Below are 16,660 nucleotides of genomic sequence, written 5' to 3'. Positions count from 1 at the left end.
CTTCACTGTCCACTATGCCACCAACCTTGCTGTCATCTGCAAACTTACTAACCATGCTTTCGAAATTCTTATCCAAATCATTAATATAACAAATAACAGTGGACCCAGCACTAATCCCTGAGGCACACTACTGGTCACAGGTCTCCAGTTTGCAAAACAACCCTCTACAACCACCCTCTGGCTTCTGTCATCAGGTTCCACACACATGAGGACGGCCTCAATCGGGATCTTGGGTTCATGTCACACTATCTGTAACCCCCACGACTTGCCTGGGCTTGCAACTGTCACTAACTGTCCTGGCTGGAGACAATACACATCTCTTTAACCTGTGCTTGGCCCTCTCTCCACTCACATTGTCTGTACTTTTGAGACTTGATTACCTGTAAAGACTTGCATTCCAACCATTATCTTGTAAATTGAGTTTGTGTCTGTATATACCCTGTTTGTGAACAGAACTCCCACTCACCTCAGCCTGAGTCTCCGAAAGCTTGTGCTGCCAAATGAACCTGTTGGACTTTAACCTGGTGTTGTGAGACTTCTTACTGTTCTGTCATCAAGCCAATTTTGTATCCATTTAGATACGTTACCCTGGATCCCATGAGATTTAACCTTATGCAACAACCTACCATGCGGTACCTTGTCAAAGGCTTTGCTAAAGTCCATGTGGACAACATCAACTGCATTGCCCTCATCTACCTTCTTGGTTACCCCTTCAAAAAACTCAATTAAATTTGTGAGACACAATTTTCCACTCACAAAGCCATGCTGACTGTCCCTAATCAGTCCTTGACTCTCTAAATGCTATAGATCCTGTCTCTCAGAATACCTTCTAACAACTTACCCACTACAGACATTAGGCTCACCGGCCTGTAGTTCCCAAGCTTTTCCCTGCAGCCCTTCTTAAACAAAGGCACAATATTTGCCACCCTCCAATCTTCAGGCTCCTTGCCTGTGGCTGTTGATGATTCAAATATCTCTGCTAGGGGACCCACAATTTCCTCCCCAGTGTCCCACAATGTCCTGGGATACATTTCATCAGGATGATTTATCTACCTTGATGCGCTTTAAAACTTCCAGCACCTCCTTCTCTGTAATATGTACACTCCTCAAGGCATCACTATTTATTTCCCCAAGTTCCCTAACATCCATGCTTTTCTCAACAGTCAATACTGATGAGAAATATTCATTTAGGATCTCACCCATCTCTTGTGGATCTGCACATAGATGACCTTGCTGATTCTTTAAAGGCCCTACTCTCTCCCGTGTTACCCTTTTGTCCTTTATGTATTTGTAGAAGCTCTTTGGATTCTCCTTTGCCTTATCTGCCAAAGCAATCTTGTGTCCCCTTTTTACCCTCCTGATTTCTCCCGTAACTCTACTCCAACACCCTCTATACTCTTCAAGGGAGTTTTTGTACCTTCTCCCCGTGTCTGCGTGCGTTTCCACCAGGTGCTCCACTTTCCTCCTACAGTCCAAAGATGTGCGGGTTAGGAGGATTAGTCATGCTAAACTGGGGTTACGTGGATAGGGCAGAGGTGCAGATGCTCAGTGCTGACCCGATGGGCCAAATGGCCTCCTTCTGCACTGTAAGGATTCTATGATTCTATGATAGCAATCTCTCCTCTGAGTCAAGAGGTTGTCAGTTTAAGTCCCACTTCTTCAGTATGTGTTATTTAGGACAACATTCCAATGCAGTTCTGAGGGGGCGCTGCACTGGTGGAGGAGATGTCTTTCAGGTTAAACATCAACTGAGGGCCCACCTGCCCTCTCTCGGGGGGAGGGGGAGGGTGCTATAAAAGCTCCCACAGTGCTATTTTGAAGAAAATGAGCAGGGTGGTTCTTCCTGCTGTTGTGACCAGCTCCTATCCCTAAAGCAGCATCACTCAGATAGATCTGTCACGTTTGGTGTTTGTGGAATCTGGCTGTGTGCAAATTGGCTGCTTTGTTTCTTACATCTCAAAAGGGAGGCGATGGTCTAGTGGTATTATCGCTCAGCTATTATTCCAGAAACTCAGCTAATGTTCTTGGGGCCCTGGTTCGAATCCCGTCATGGCAGATGGTGGAATTTGAATTCAATAAAAATATCTGGAATTAAGAATCTACTGATGACCATGAAACCATCGTCGATTGTCGGAAAAACTCATCTGGTTCACTAATGTCCTTTAGAGAAGGAAATCTGCTGTCTTTACCTGGTCTGGCCTACATGTGACTCCAGAGCCACAGTGGTTGACTCTCACCGGCTCTTGGGTAACTAGGGATGGCAATAAATGCTGGCCAACCAGCGACGCCCATGTCCCACGAATGAATAAAAAAACCCTTCAATGGCTTTGGATTATCAGGATATTCACCAAGCGTTGGATTGTTCACCCACTAATAGGGAACGTGAGCTAGGCTTAGAACGTTGTGAGACAGGTTAGTTTTACCCTATTGCTGATAAAAGTGTTGTTGTGAGAGTAATCCTGCTCAGTAAGAGAGGAACCACAGGTTCAGACATTTGGAGTATTTGATTTGATTTGATTTATTATTGTCACATGTATTAACATACAGTGAAAAGTATCGTTTCTTGCGCGCTATACAGACAAAGCATACTGTTCATAGAGAAGGAAAGGAGAGAGTGCAGAATGTAGTGTTACAGTCATAGCTAGGGTGTAGAGAAAGATCAACTTAATGCAAGGTAGGTCCTTTCAAAAGTCTGACAGCAGCAGGGAAGAAGCTATTCTTGAATCGGTTGGTATGTGACCTTAGACTTTTGTATCTTTCTGCCGACGGCCTAAAAGGTGCTACATAAATGCACATTCTTTCTTTCACTCTGTCTCCCCCTGCGGCTTTCCATCTTTTCTTTTTGGCGCTATGGGGACAAAATTGCCTCAAATTCAGCCTTAATTAATAGCAAATTGCCACAGGATTCACGAGGTGCGATGTGGACGAATGCCACACGGGCCGCTTTGCAGGCTGGGTGCCATAGTGTCACTGAAGTTGAGCTATTGTCGGGCTTTGCTCTGTTTCTAAGCATCGTGACCTGAGAGTGTTGCACACTGAATCAAAATAAGGTGACGGAGCTGAGGACTGTTCTATTCCCACAACACTTACATCCCTCATGTTAATGGGTACATAAATTCCCATCATAAAGACAAAAAGGAGGCAAAGTTTTAGCAGGAAAATGAGGGAGTGAATCAGTCAATGAACAACATTTAAATTACGGAGGCAAGTCCGCTAATCTAATGTCAATGTAAAGAATTAAATTGAAGACACAAATTAAAACTTGACAAGCCAATGAATTCAACAATTACAGTGCTCGGATTTTAAAATGAAGATACTCCGCAATTGTCCAGCAAATATTAAATCCATAATGTGTTTTCATAATTTTAGTTCCATAATAATAGTTCTTTAGCAGCATTCTGAATATCTAAAACATGGTTGTGAATTGCTGACAAAATAACAATTAGATATGAATAATTAAGAAATGATTTACATCTACAAAACAGCTTTTGTGACCACCAGCCCAGTAAATTGTCTATTACCTTTTATTAATGTAGCTCTCAAAACAATTGCACTTATTTTGGTAAGTCATTTACATATTGATTTAATATTCACGTCCTGTGAATGAAATGAGTAATTATTTTGTTAACATCTTGCAACTTCATTTTTATAATTGCTAACAAGCCACCTTCATCAACAGTTTGCTAAACTCAGCGAGAGGGTCATGTTCGAAAGCCCTTGAATGTGGACGCGGACATCACTCTGTGTAATTAACCCATGGCCTTTGACTGCACCCACAGGAAGCCAGGTAGGTCCTCCAGATGTGGACTCGAAAGGCAGAAGGGACATGTAGCCCAGGAGGTCGACGCCAGGGGTTTTAGCCCCAAAGGTTTGGATGCAGCGCCGCAAGACATTCAACGACCTTGCGCGAGTGGGTGAGGTCAGCGAATGCATCTCCAAATACCCAACTGCACCACGAGCCTCAGCCACCAGGCACCCATCACTCACCCACCAACAATCCCTTCCCAGTCATGACTCAGAGCTGACATTTACAACATGGCAATTAGATATGAATAATTAATAAATGATTTACCATTTACAAAACAGCCTTTTGCACCATCCAGCATCCACAGTATTTTGCTTTTATTTGAGCATTTAATTCACTGCCATTTATCATAGAATCATAGAATTGCTACAGTGCAGAAAGAGGCAATTTGACCCATTGAGCCTGCACCGACAACAGTCCCACCCAGGCACTATCCTTGTAACCCCATGTAATCCCCCTGACACTAAGGGGCAATCCCACCCAGACCTGTTCCCCATAACCTACATATCTTGGGACACTAAGGGACAATTTAGTATGGCCAATCCACTCTAACCTGCACATCTTTGGACTGTGGGAGGAAACCGGAGCACCCGGAGGAAACCCACGCAGACACAGTCAGGACGTGCAGACTCCGCACAGACTGTGACCCAAGCTGGGAATCGAACCTGGGTCACTGGCGCTGTGAGGCAGAAGTGCTAACTATTGTGCCACCATGCTGCCCGTCTCTTGCAGGAATGCCATTCTTGAAGAAGTACTGCTCATCTCTTCGATGGGATTTCCAATTTTCTCCTTTACGAAGTTCACCATCATTGATCCCCATCTCGCTTTTGGAGTTTAACAAGGTGTTTATCAAAACTCACACCATTAACACTCCCCTTTGTCTTATGTACATTACCCCTTTGCCAATTTCTGCTTCGCCCAGACATGGTGGCACAATGGTTAGCACTACTGCCTCACAGTGCCAGGGACCCGGGTCCGATTCCCAGCTTGGGTCACTGTCTGTGTGAAGTCTGCACATTCTCCCCATGTCTGCGTGGGTTTCGTCCGGGTGCTCCTGTTTCCTCCCACAGTCCAAAAGACGTGCTGGTTAGGTGCATTGCCCGCGCTAAATTCTCTCTCTGTGTACCGGAACAGGCGCCGGAGTGTGGCGACCAGTGGAATTTCACAGTGACTTCACTGCAGTGTTAATGTAAGCGTACTTGCGACACTAATGAAATAAACTTTAAACTTTAAAGCTACCATTTTCCTGTTCCTGTCAAAGTCTACTGGATCTCACTCACTGAGTGAATTGGGTCCAGGGGCCTTATCTGATTCTCAGTGTAGTCCCAGACGCAGCTTCAGCATTATGCACCAGTACACACATGCATCCTGACAGAAACATAGCAGGTCAGAGGCTAGGAATCCTGTGGTGTGTAACTCACCTCCTGACTCCCCAAAGCCTGTCCACCATCTGTAAGGCACAAATTCGGTGTGTGATGGAATATTCCTCACTTGCCTGGATTGGTGCCATTCCAACAACACTCAAGAGACTTGACACCATCCAGAACAAAGCTGCCCCACTTGATTGGCACCACATCCACAAACATTCACTGCCTCCATTACCAATGCATAGCAGTGTATGCCATCAACAAGATTCACTGCAGGCAGGCTCCTTAGGCAGCTCCTTCCAAACCCATGACCACTATCATGTAGAAGGACAAGGGCAGCAGATACTTGGGAACACCACCACCTGGAGGTTCGCCTTCAAGCCACTCACCATCCTGACTTGGAAATATATCGCTGTTCCTTCACTGTCGCTGGGTCAAAATCCTGGACCTCTCTTCCTAACAGCACTATGGGTGTGCTTACACCTCATGGACTGCGGTGGTTCAAGAAGTAAGAAGTTTAACAACACCAGGTTAAAGTCCAACAGGTTTATTTGGTAGCAAAAGCCACAAGCTTTCGGAGCCTTAAGCTCCTTCTTCAGGTGAGTGGGAATTCTGTTCACAAACAGGGCATATAAAGACACAGACTCAATTTACATGAATAATGGTTGGAATGCAAATACTTACAGCTAATCAAGTCTTAAAGGTACAAACAATGTGAACATACTCTTGCAACTCGGCCAACGTTGTCTACCTGATACGCTGCAGGAAAGGATGTCCTGAGGCATGGTACACTGGGGAAACCATGCAGACGCTGCAACAACAGATGAATGAACACCACTCGACAATCACCAGGCAAGACTCTTCTCTTTCAGCGGTCACGGGCATTCGGCCTCTGATATTCGGGTAAGCGTTCTCCAAGGCAGCCTTCACGACACACGACGGCGCAGAGTCGCTGAGTAGAAACTGATAGCCAAGTTCCGCACACATGAGGACGGCCTCAACCGGGATATTGGATTCATGTCACACTATCTGTAATCGCCACAGCTTGCCTGGACTTGCAGAATTTCACTGGCTGTCCTGTCTGGAGTCAATACACATCTCTTTGACCTGTCTTGGTGCTCTCTCCACTCACATTGTTTGTACCTTTAAGACTTGATTAGCTGTAAGTATTTGCATTCCAACCATTATTCTGTAAATTTAGTCTGTGTCTTTATATGCCCTGTTTGTGAACAGAATTCCCACTCACCTGAAGAAGGAGCTTAAGGCTCCGAAAGCTTGTGGCTTTTGCTACCAAATAAACCTGTTGGACTTTAACCTGGTGTTGTTAAACTTCTTACTGTATTTACCCCAGTCCAACGTCGGCATCTCCACATCGTGGTTCAAGAAGGCAGCTCACCCTCACCTTTTCAAAGGCAATTGGGTAATAAATGTTGGCCTAGCCAGCGATGCCCACATCCTATAAATAAATTTTTAAAACCTCACTCGCCAGCCAGGGTTCAGTTGGTAGCCTTTGTGGGTTAAACAATGTGCTCAGAGACAATATTAGACCCTGCTCTCTTGTTAAATAACACTGTGGAGGATCAGGTGGCACCCTTTTTGTTTAACCACATTCGGAATAACCTAAAAGTGATGTTTACTCTAGATTAAAAATCACAGTGGTGTCATTTATTGATGGTGGATTCCAAAGGCAAAATTCAGAACATGACCATGTGAACCATATGACAGTTTTGGCCTCCTTATTTGAGGAAAGATGTAGTGACATTGGAGGCAGTTCAGAGGAGATTCGTGAGATTGATTCCAGAGATGAGGGGTTTGTCATTTGAAGAGAGATTGAACAGTTTAGGCCGATACTCTGGAATTTAGAAGAATGAGGGGAGATCAAATTGAGGTCTACAAGATGATATAAGGTATGGATAAAGTAGACGTGGAGCGGATGCTTCCTCTTGTGGGGCATTCTAGGATGAGAGGTCATAGTATTAGGATAACGGGTAGCAAATTTAAAACAGAGTTGAGGAGAAACTACTTCTCCCAAAGGGTTCTGAATCTGTGGAATTCACTGCCCCAAAGTGCAGTGGGTGCTGGGACAGTGAGTAAATTTAAGGAGGAGTTAGACAGATTTTTAATTGGTAATGGGTTGAAGGGTTATGGGGAGAAGGCAGGAAAATGAGGATGAGGAGCATATCAGCCATGATTGAATGGCGGAGCAGATTTGATGGGCTGAATAGCTTAATTCCACTCCCATATCTTATGAACTCATGAAGCAAAATGACCCAGGTGTCTCTCCCACTCAGTGCCGTCTTATCTTAGGCAATCTGAGTAAGAAGGATGCAGTCTGGCTCAGGGTCATGATTTTTGGAAGGGCTTCTGTGTGGGAGGAGGTAATCAGTTAGATTAAGTGACCCTTTGCTGGATCTTTTCCCATCATGCCCAATGTCGGCTACTTAGCCAAAGTCCTGGAAGGTTAATGGCTGAACCACTGCCCATGTGGTCACTGTCTGAGGCTGAACCAGATGGTTCACAATCCCAGCATCCAACCTGACCCTGAGCTGAGCTGCTGACTTCCACTTTGCTCATCTCTGCAGCTGGTGCTGAGACCTCTGTCCTCAGTTTCGCTATCTCCAGACTCCACTGTTCCAATGCTCACCTCGTTGGTCTTCTACCTTCCTGAGCTTCAGCTCATCCACAATGCTTTCCAAGTCTTAGAACATAGAACAGTACAGCACAGAACAGGCCCTTCGGCCCACGATGTTGTGCCGAGCTTTATCTGAAACCAAGATCAAGCTATCCCACTCCCTATCATCCTGGTGTGCTCCATGTGCCTATCCAATAACCGCTTAAATGTTTCTAAAGTGTCTGACTCCACTATCACTGCAGGTAGTCCATTCCACACCCCAACCACTCTCTGCGTAAAGAACCTACCTCTGATATCCGTCCTGTATCTCCCACCACGAACCCTATAGTTATGCCCCCTTGTAATAGCTCCATCCACCCGAGGAAATAGTCTTTGAACGTTCACTCTATCTATCCCCTTCATCATTTTATACACCTCTATTAAGTCTCCCCTCAGCCTCCTCCGCTCCAGAGAGAACAGCCCTAGCTCCCTCAAGCTTTCCTCATATGACCTACCCTCCAAACCAGGCAGCATCCTGGTAAATCTCCTCTGCACTCTTTCCAGCGCTTCCACATCCTTCTTATAGTGAGGTGACCAGAACTGCACACAATATTCCAAATGTGGTCTCACCAAGGTCCTGTACAGTTGCAGCATAACCCCACGGCTCTTAAACTCCAACCCCCTGTTAATAAAAGCTAACACACTATAGGCCTTCTTCACAGCTCTATCCACTTGACTGGCAACCTTTAGAGATCTGTGGATATGGACCCCAAGATCTCTCTGTTCCTCCACAGTCTTCAGAACCCTACCTTTGACCCTGTAATCCACATTTAAATTTGTCCTACCATCTTCTCCAGCCATCAGCCCTCTCTGCTTGTTGATCTACATTATCCTCCAGGAGGTAGGCTACTCCTTTAGCACACTCAGACCCCTGACGCCTTTCTGCCTGTCTCACAGCAGAATCTGACCATTCCAGCAAGTTATGATGGAAACAGTTTTCAAGCAGAAAGGTGCAGGGAAAGTCTATCTAACGGCACACATAATTATCTTCGATCATGGAGCACCATGGGATATTCGAGTATGTTAAAGGAGTTATACAAATACAAGTTTATATTGTAAGTGCTGTGAGACATCATTCAGTGTGTAATTATTGGCACTAACCACATGCAGGGAACATTCCTTTGTTGTATCTAACAGAAACATAAAAATTAGAAGTAGGAGTAGGCCATTCGGCCCTTTGAGCCTGCTCTGCCGTTCATTTTGATCATGGCTGATCACCGAATTCAATATCCTGATCCCCCCGCTTCCCCCCCATACCCCTTTATCCCTTTAGCTCCAAGAGCTATATCAAATTTCTTCTTGAAATCACACAATGTTTTGGCCTCAGCTGCATTCTGTGGTAGTGAATGTCACACATTCACCACCCTCTGGGTGAAGAAATTTCTCCTCACCTCAGTTCTAAAAGGTTTACCCCTTATCCTCAAACTATGACTGAGTTCTGGACTCTCCCACCATTGGGAAAATTCTTTCTGAATCTACCCCTGTCTAATCCTGTTAGAATTTTATAAGTTTATTACACTCAGAAAGCCGCTTAAACTAAAGTTTAGGGGTTAGGGTGGACTAGCAGGATGCTAGGGGTTTGACGTCAGTCTCTTCCTGTTTTTTTGGTCAGATAGCCTTCCGACGGGTAAGGGCAGAAGGGGCGTGACCAACCTGCTGTTTTGAAGTCTTACATAATTGGGAATGTGGAAGTGGGAGTGGGGGTGTGGGAGCGGGGGAGACCGCTTCCCAAATTCCGCAGCTGTGCCCATATCAGACGATGGTCTGGAAAGCAGCACACCTAAGACCATAAGATATAGGAGCAGGATCAGGCCATTCGGCCCACCGAGTCTGCAATGCCATTCAATCACGACTGATAAGTTTCTCAACCCCCACCCTCCTGCCTTTACCAAAAACCTTTGATCCCCTTACCAATCAAGAACCTATCTATCTTTGACTTAAATACAATCAATGACCTGACCTCCACAGCCCTCTGTGGCAATGAATATCATAGATTCACCACCCTCTGGCTGAAGAAATTCCTCCTCATCTTATAGAATCCCAAGAGTGCAGAAGCAGGCCATTCGGCCCATCGTGTCTGCACTGACCACAATCCCACCCAGGCCCTGCATTCCCCTATTCCCGTAACCCCACATTTTCACCCTGCTAATCTCCTGACACCAGGGTCAATTCAGCATGGCCAATCAACCTAACCCGCACATCTTTGGACTGTGGGAGGAAACCGGAGCACCCGGAGGAAACCCACGCAAACACGTGTAAACTCCACACAGACAGTGACCCGAGCCCAGAATTGAACCGGGATCCCTGGCACTGTGAGGCAGCAATGCTAACCACCGTGCCACCGTGCCTTGGTTCGAAAGGGTTGTCCCTTTATTCTGAGGCTGTGCCCTTGGATCCTAGTCTTGCCTGTTAATGGAAACATCTTCCCCACGTCCACTCTAACCAGACCTTTCAGTATTTCGCCTGTGTGATATCTGCCCAGAGAGCGGTAACTGGTGGCAGTGTGCTGATAAGCCCTGGTAACTGTACAGGTGATGACGGGGCAATACTGAGAGTGTAGATTGTGACGGGCACCTGTAGCACAGCAAGCTAGACTGAATCCGTGCCCCCAAATCCTTTGCTTAGCATATCCTTGAAATGGCGTGGTTTAGCGTGATAAAAATATGTACAGTTGGAATATTTGGAAATCACTCAGCTGTTTAAACTTTGCAATGCAAAAAAGCTTATGCATTCTAACGTGGTCACTCATGAGTAACTCAGAATATATTTTCCGATTAAGTTTAAACAGCTTGAATCATTTTTGCGAGACAGATGCTTCATGAGGCTCCATACAGATGCTGTCATAATAATAATGATATTTCTGACAGATTGAAAATGTAATTTAAGGCAGATCTTTGAAACAATTCCACAAAAAAAAACCACATAGTTACTGCAGAAATTACAGCCGAATCAAAGCGCCGTTGACAAGTTGGATACACTCAAATTGTTTCAATAAAATGTCTGTGTTGGCGGATTAGTCCACTGGACAATGGAACACCTTCAACATTGCTCAAGTACGTTGCCATGGTATCAGTGAGATCTCAATTCCACTGCGTACCAGGACTGTTCGCTTCGTTAATAAAACAAAATTTGTCCCCCTGTAATTGGGAGAAAGCATTCGCAATCTGGATAAAGGAGACTGCAGCTTCCCTTCCCCGTACGTTTCTGTGCCCAGGTATCTGTTAAAACCCTCCCTTCCCTCGACCGTTCCTTCCTCCTCAGGTAACTGCCTGCGTAGAGTTTGCAGGTTCTCCCCGTGTCTGCGTGGGTTCCTTCCGGGTGATCTGGTGCCCTCCCACACGCCAAAGATGTGCATGTCAGGCGGATTGGCCACGCTAAATTACCCTTAGTGTCACAGGACATGGCAGTGGGGTGGGACCCAATTCAGTAAGGAGACAGAAGAGAAGGTTGAGGCCAGCATGGAAGTTAAAGGGAGCATGTTAAATAGTAAAGGTAGTTTCAGTAATCCTGGTATTAGAAAGGTCAGGCAAGAGCAGGGTAGAAAGCAAGAAAGTTTGCATTTATTTCGATGCAAGAGGCCTGACGGGCAAAGCAGATGAATTCAAGGCATGGATGGGTACATGAGACTGGGATATTATAGCAATTACTGAATCATGGCTAAGGAAGGGACAGGACTGTCAGCTCAATGTTCCAGGGTACAAATGCGATAGGAAAGATAGAACAGGAGGTAAGAGAGGAGGGGGAGTTGCATTTTTGATCAGGGAAAATATCACAGCAGTACTGAGAGGGGATACTTCTGAGGGTTCGCCCACTGAGCCTATATGGCTAGAACTGAGAAATAAGAATGGGGAAATCACTTTGATAGGATCGTACTATAGGCCCTAAAATAGTCAGTGGCAAATTGAGGAGCAAATATGTAAAGAGATTACAGATAAATCCAAGAAAAATAGGGAGTTAATAGGAGGGGACTTTAAGTTTCCCAACATTGACTGGGACAGCCATAGTATTAGAGGGTTGGATGGAGAGAAATTTGTTGAGTGTATTCAGGAGGACTTTCTCATTCAGTATGTGGATGGCCCAACTAGAGAGGGGGCAAAACTTGACCTCCTCTTGGGAAATAAAGAAGGGCAGTTGAAGAAGTGTTAGTGAGGGATCACTTTGGGACCAGTGACCATACTTCCATTAGTTTTAAGATAGCTATGGAGAATGATATGTCTGGCACAAAAGTTAAAATTCGAAATTGGGGTAAGGACAATTTTAATGGTATTAGACAGGAACTTTCAAAAGTTAATTGGGGGAGTCTGTTGGCAGGCAAAGGGATATCTGATCAATGGGAGGCTTTCAAAAGTGTGTTAACCGGAGTTCAGAGTAAGCACATTCCTTTCAGAGTGAACGGCAAGCTGGTAGAAGTAGGGAACCCTGGATGATTTGAGATATTTAAGACCCTGGTCAAGAAGAAGATATGACATGCATAGGATCCCTTGACGAGTAGAGAGACTGTGGGAGCCGAGATAAGAGAGAAAACAGGAAGGCAAAAAGGGGACACGAGATTGTTTTGGCAAATAAGGCAAAGGAGAATCTAAAGAGCTTCTACAAATGCATGAAGGGCAAAAGAGTAATTAGGGAGAGAACAGGGCCTCTTAAGGATCAACAAGAGATGGGTGAGATCCTAAATGAATATTTCTCATGAGTATTTACTGTTGAGAAAGGCATGGATGTTAGGAAATTTGGGAAATAAATAGTGATAAGAACACAAGAACATTGGAAGTGGGAGCAGGAGTAGGCCATCTGGTCCCTTGAGCCTGCTCTGCCATTCAACAAAGTCATGGCTGATCTTTTCGTGGACCCAGCTCCACTTACCCGCCTGTTCACCATAACCCTTAATTCCTTTACTGTTCAAAAATTTATCTATCCTTGCCTTAAAAACATTCAATGAGGTAGCCTCAACTGCTTCACTGGGCAGGGAATTCCACAGATTCACAACCCTTTGTGTGAAGAAGTTCCTCCTCAACTCAATCCTAAATCTACTTCCCCTTATTTTAAGGCCATGCCCCCTAGTTCTCGTTTCACCTCCCAGTGGAAACAACTTCCCTGCTTCTATCTTATCTATTCCCTTCATAATCTTATATGTTTCTATAAGATCTCCCCTCATTCTTCTGAATTCCAATGAGTATAGCCCCAGTCTACTCAGTCTCTCCTCATAACTAATCATCTCAACTCTGGAATCAACCGAGTGAATCTCCTCTGCACCCCCTCCAGTGCCAGTATATCCTTTCTCAAGTAAGGAGACCAAAACTGTGCACAGTACTCCAGGTGTGGCCTCACCAGCACCTGATACAGCTGCAACATAACCTCGCTGTTTTTAAGCTCCATCCCTCTAGCAATGAAGGGAAAAATTCCATTTGCCTTCTTAATTACCTGCTGCACCTGCAAACCAACTTGTGATTCATGCACAAGGACACCCAGGTCCCTCTGCACAGCAGCATGCTGCAATTTTTTACCATTTAAATAATAGTCCATTTTGCTGTTATTCCTACCAAAATGGAGGACCTCACATTCACCAAGATTGTACTCCATCTGCCAGACCCTCGCCCGCTCACTTAGACTATCTACATTCCTTTGCAGACTGTCAGCGTCCTCTGCACACTTTGCTTTGCCACTCATCTTCGTGTCATCTGCAAATTTTGCCACATTACACTTGGTCCCAACTCCAAATCATCTATGTAAATCGTAAACAATTGCTGTCCCAACACTGATCCCTGAGGCACACCACTAGTCTCTGATCGCCAACCAGAAAAACACCCATTTACCCCCACTCTTTGCTTTCTGTTAGTTAACCAATCCTCTATCCATGCTAATACATTACTCGTAACACTGTGCTAGTCTTGGGACCAGCTTAATGGTAAAACCTGGGCGGCATGGACAAGTTGGGTTGAAGGAACTGTTTCCATGCTGTAAATCTCTATGACTCAATGTGCGGGTTCTGGGGATAGGGTGAAGGGGAGGACCGAGGCTGGATGCTTTTTCGGTAAGTCAGTGCGGACACCCTGGGCTGCAGGGGTTCGTTGGTTCTCAGGAAGCAGTTAAGAAAGTGGTTAAAATAGCACACTGAATCCTGGGCTTCAGAAACAGAGGAATAGAGTACAAAGGAAAGGAAATAATAACCACATTGGTTTGGCCTCATGGAGTATTGTGTCCAATTCGGACAGGGGAGGTGGTATAATCAGAGTTTTGGAAGGACGTGAAGGGGAAAGGTCACCACCTAAGGCCATTCAGTCATGGGATATCAAAGGGCTGGAAACTCCATAAAATTTGATGCGGCACAGAGTTAGCACTGATGCTTCACAGCGGCAGGGACCCAGGTTCGATTCCCGGCTTGGGTCACTGTCTGTGTGGAGTTTGCATGTTCTCCCCGTGTCTGTGGTGTGTTTCCTCTGGGTGCTCTGGTTTCCTCCCACAGTCTGAAAGACGTGCTGGTTAGGGTGAATTGACCCGAACAGGCGCCGGAGTGTGGCGACTCGGGGAATTCCACAGTAACTTCATTGCAGTGTTCATGTAAGTCTACTTGTGACTAATAAATAAACTTGTCCATGGGCTGTACTTGAATGTACATTGTAAATACCAAGAGTATTGCTACTGTGTTGAGGCATCCCAAGGCTGCAGCATTACGTAAAGAGGAAAGTTAAATTTTACTGCACTTTCTGTAATATTCCATTTGAAATAGCGAGAATGGTCAGAAGGTTCTGGCCAGACTTTAGGTTTCAGGCCAATAAACGAAGATTTGATGCTCGTCCATCAATCATAGAATCCCTACAGTGGAGAAGGAGGCCATTCGGCCCATTGAGTCAGCACCGACCACAATCCTACCCAGGCCCTATCCCCACAACCCAATGCATTTACCCTAGCTAGTCCCCCTGACACTAAGGGGTAATTTAGCATGGCCAATCCACCTAACCCGCACATCTTTGGACTGTGGGAGGAAACCGGAGCACCCGGGGAGACATGGGGAGAATGTGCAAACTCCACACAGACAGTGACCCAAGGCCGGGAATCGAACTCAGGGCCTTGACGCTGTGAGGCAGCAGTGCTAACCACTGCGCCACCATGTTTCAATGTGAAACTTTGGGTGGGATTTTCCGGTCCTGCTGCTATTTCCCACCAAAGCCAACGGACTTTTGGCTGTGCTCCAAATTTTCCAAACCCCCCCAGTGTCAATTGCCTCTGTTTCTCGCTCCATAGAAGCTGCCTGACCTGCTGAGTGTTTCCAGCATTTTCTCTTTTTAGATTAGGGAATTAAATAATATTGCCTGGACAATGAACAAGCACACAGCTGGTTCTGCTGTGGGACAGGGTCGGGCAAAGGGCAAGCGAGCAGTAGTAATAGGGGACTCGCTTGTTAGAGGCACAGACAGGCATTTCTGTGGCCACAATCAAGACTCCAGGATGGTGTGTTGCCTCCTTGGTGCCAGGGTCAAGGACGTCTCTGAGCAATTGCAGGACATTCTTAAGGGGGAGGGTGAGCAGCCAGAGGTCGATGTACATATTGGTACCAATGACATAGGTAGGAAAAGGGATGAGGTCCTGAAGTGTGAATATAGAGAGTTAGGCAGAAGGCTATGGTGCAGGATCTCGAAGGTAGTAATTTCAGGACTACTACCCCTGCCACGTGCTAGTGAGAGTATGAATAGGAGGATTAGGCAGATGAATGCGTGGCTTGAGAGCTGGTGCAAGGGGCAGGGATTTAGATTTGTGGATCATTGGGATCTTTTCTGGGGAAGGGGTGGCCTACAAACATAGAACAAAGAACAATACAGCACAGGAACAGGCCCTTTGACCCTCCAAGCCCGTGCCGCTCCCTGGTCCAAACTAGACCATTCTTTTGTATCCCTCCATTCCCACTCCATTCATATGGCTGTCTAGATAAGTCTTAAACGTTCCCAGTGTGTCCGCCTCCACCACCTTGCCTGGCAGCGCATTCCAGGCGCTGTTCTAGAGGGACGGTTACACCTGAACTGGAGGGGGACTAACATCCTGGCGGGGAGATTTGCTAGAGCCACTCGGGAGGGTTTAAACTAGTTTGGCAGGGGGGTGGGATCCAAAGCAGTAGGGAGACAGAAGAGAAGTTTGAGAACAGCACAGAAGTTAAAGAGAGCACATTAAGTAGTAAAGGCAGTGTCAGTAATCTTAGTACCAGACAGATCAGGCAAAAGCAGGACAGAGAGCAAGGGAAGTCCAGATTAAACTGCATTTATTTCAATGCAAGAGGCCTGATGGGCAAGGCAGATGAACTCAGGGCATGGATGGGTATATGGGACTGGAATATTATAGCAATTGCTGAAACATGGCTAAGGGAGGGACAGGACTGGCAACTCAATGTTCCAGGGTACAGATGCTATAGGAAAGGTAGAGCAGGAGGTAAGAGAGGAGGGGGAGTTGCACTTTTGATTACGGAAAGCATCACAGCCGTACTGAGAGGGGATATATCCGAGGGTTCAGCCACTGAGTCTCTATGGATAGAACTGAGAAATAAGAAGGGGAAAATCACTTTGATAGAGTTGTACTATAGGCCCCCAAATAGTCGGTGGGAAATTGAGGAACAAATATGTTAGGAGATTGCAGTGCAGATAGCTCCAAGAAAAATAGGGTGGTAATAGTCGGAGATTTTAACTTTCCCAACATTGACTGGGACAGGGTTGAATGGAGAGAAATTTGTTGAGTGTATTCAGGAGGAATTTCTCATTCAGTATGTGGATGGCCCAACTAGAGAGGGGGCAAAACCTGACCTCCTCTTGGGAAATAAGGAAGGACAGGTGACAG

The sequence above is a fragment of the Mustelus asterias genome, chromosome 8 (genome assembly GCF_964213995.1).
Source record: "Mustelus asterias chromosome 8, sMusAst1.hap1.1, whole genome shotgun sequence".
In the NCBI taxonomy this organism is placed as follows: Eukaryota; Metazoa; Chordata; class Chondrichthyes; order Carcharhiniformes; family Triakidae; genus Mustelus; species Mustelus asterias.
Note: the sequence above shows the minus strand (reverse complement) of the source record.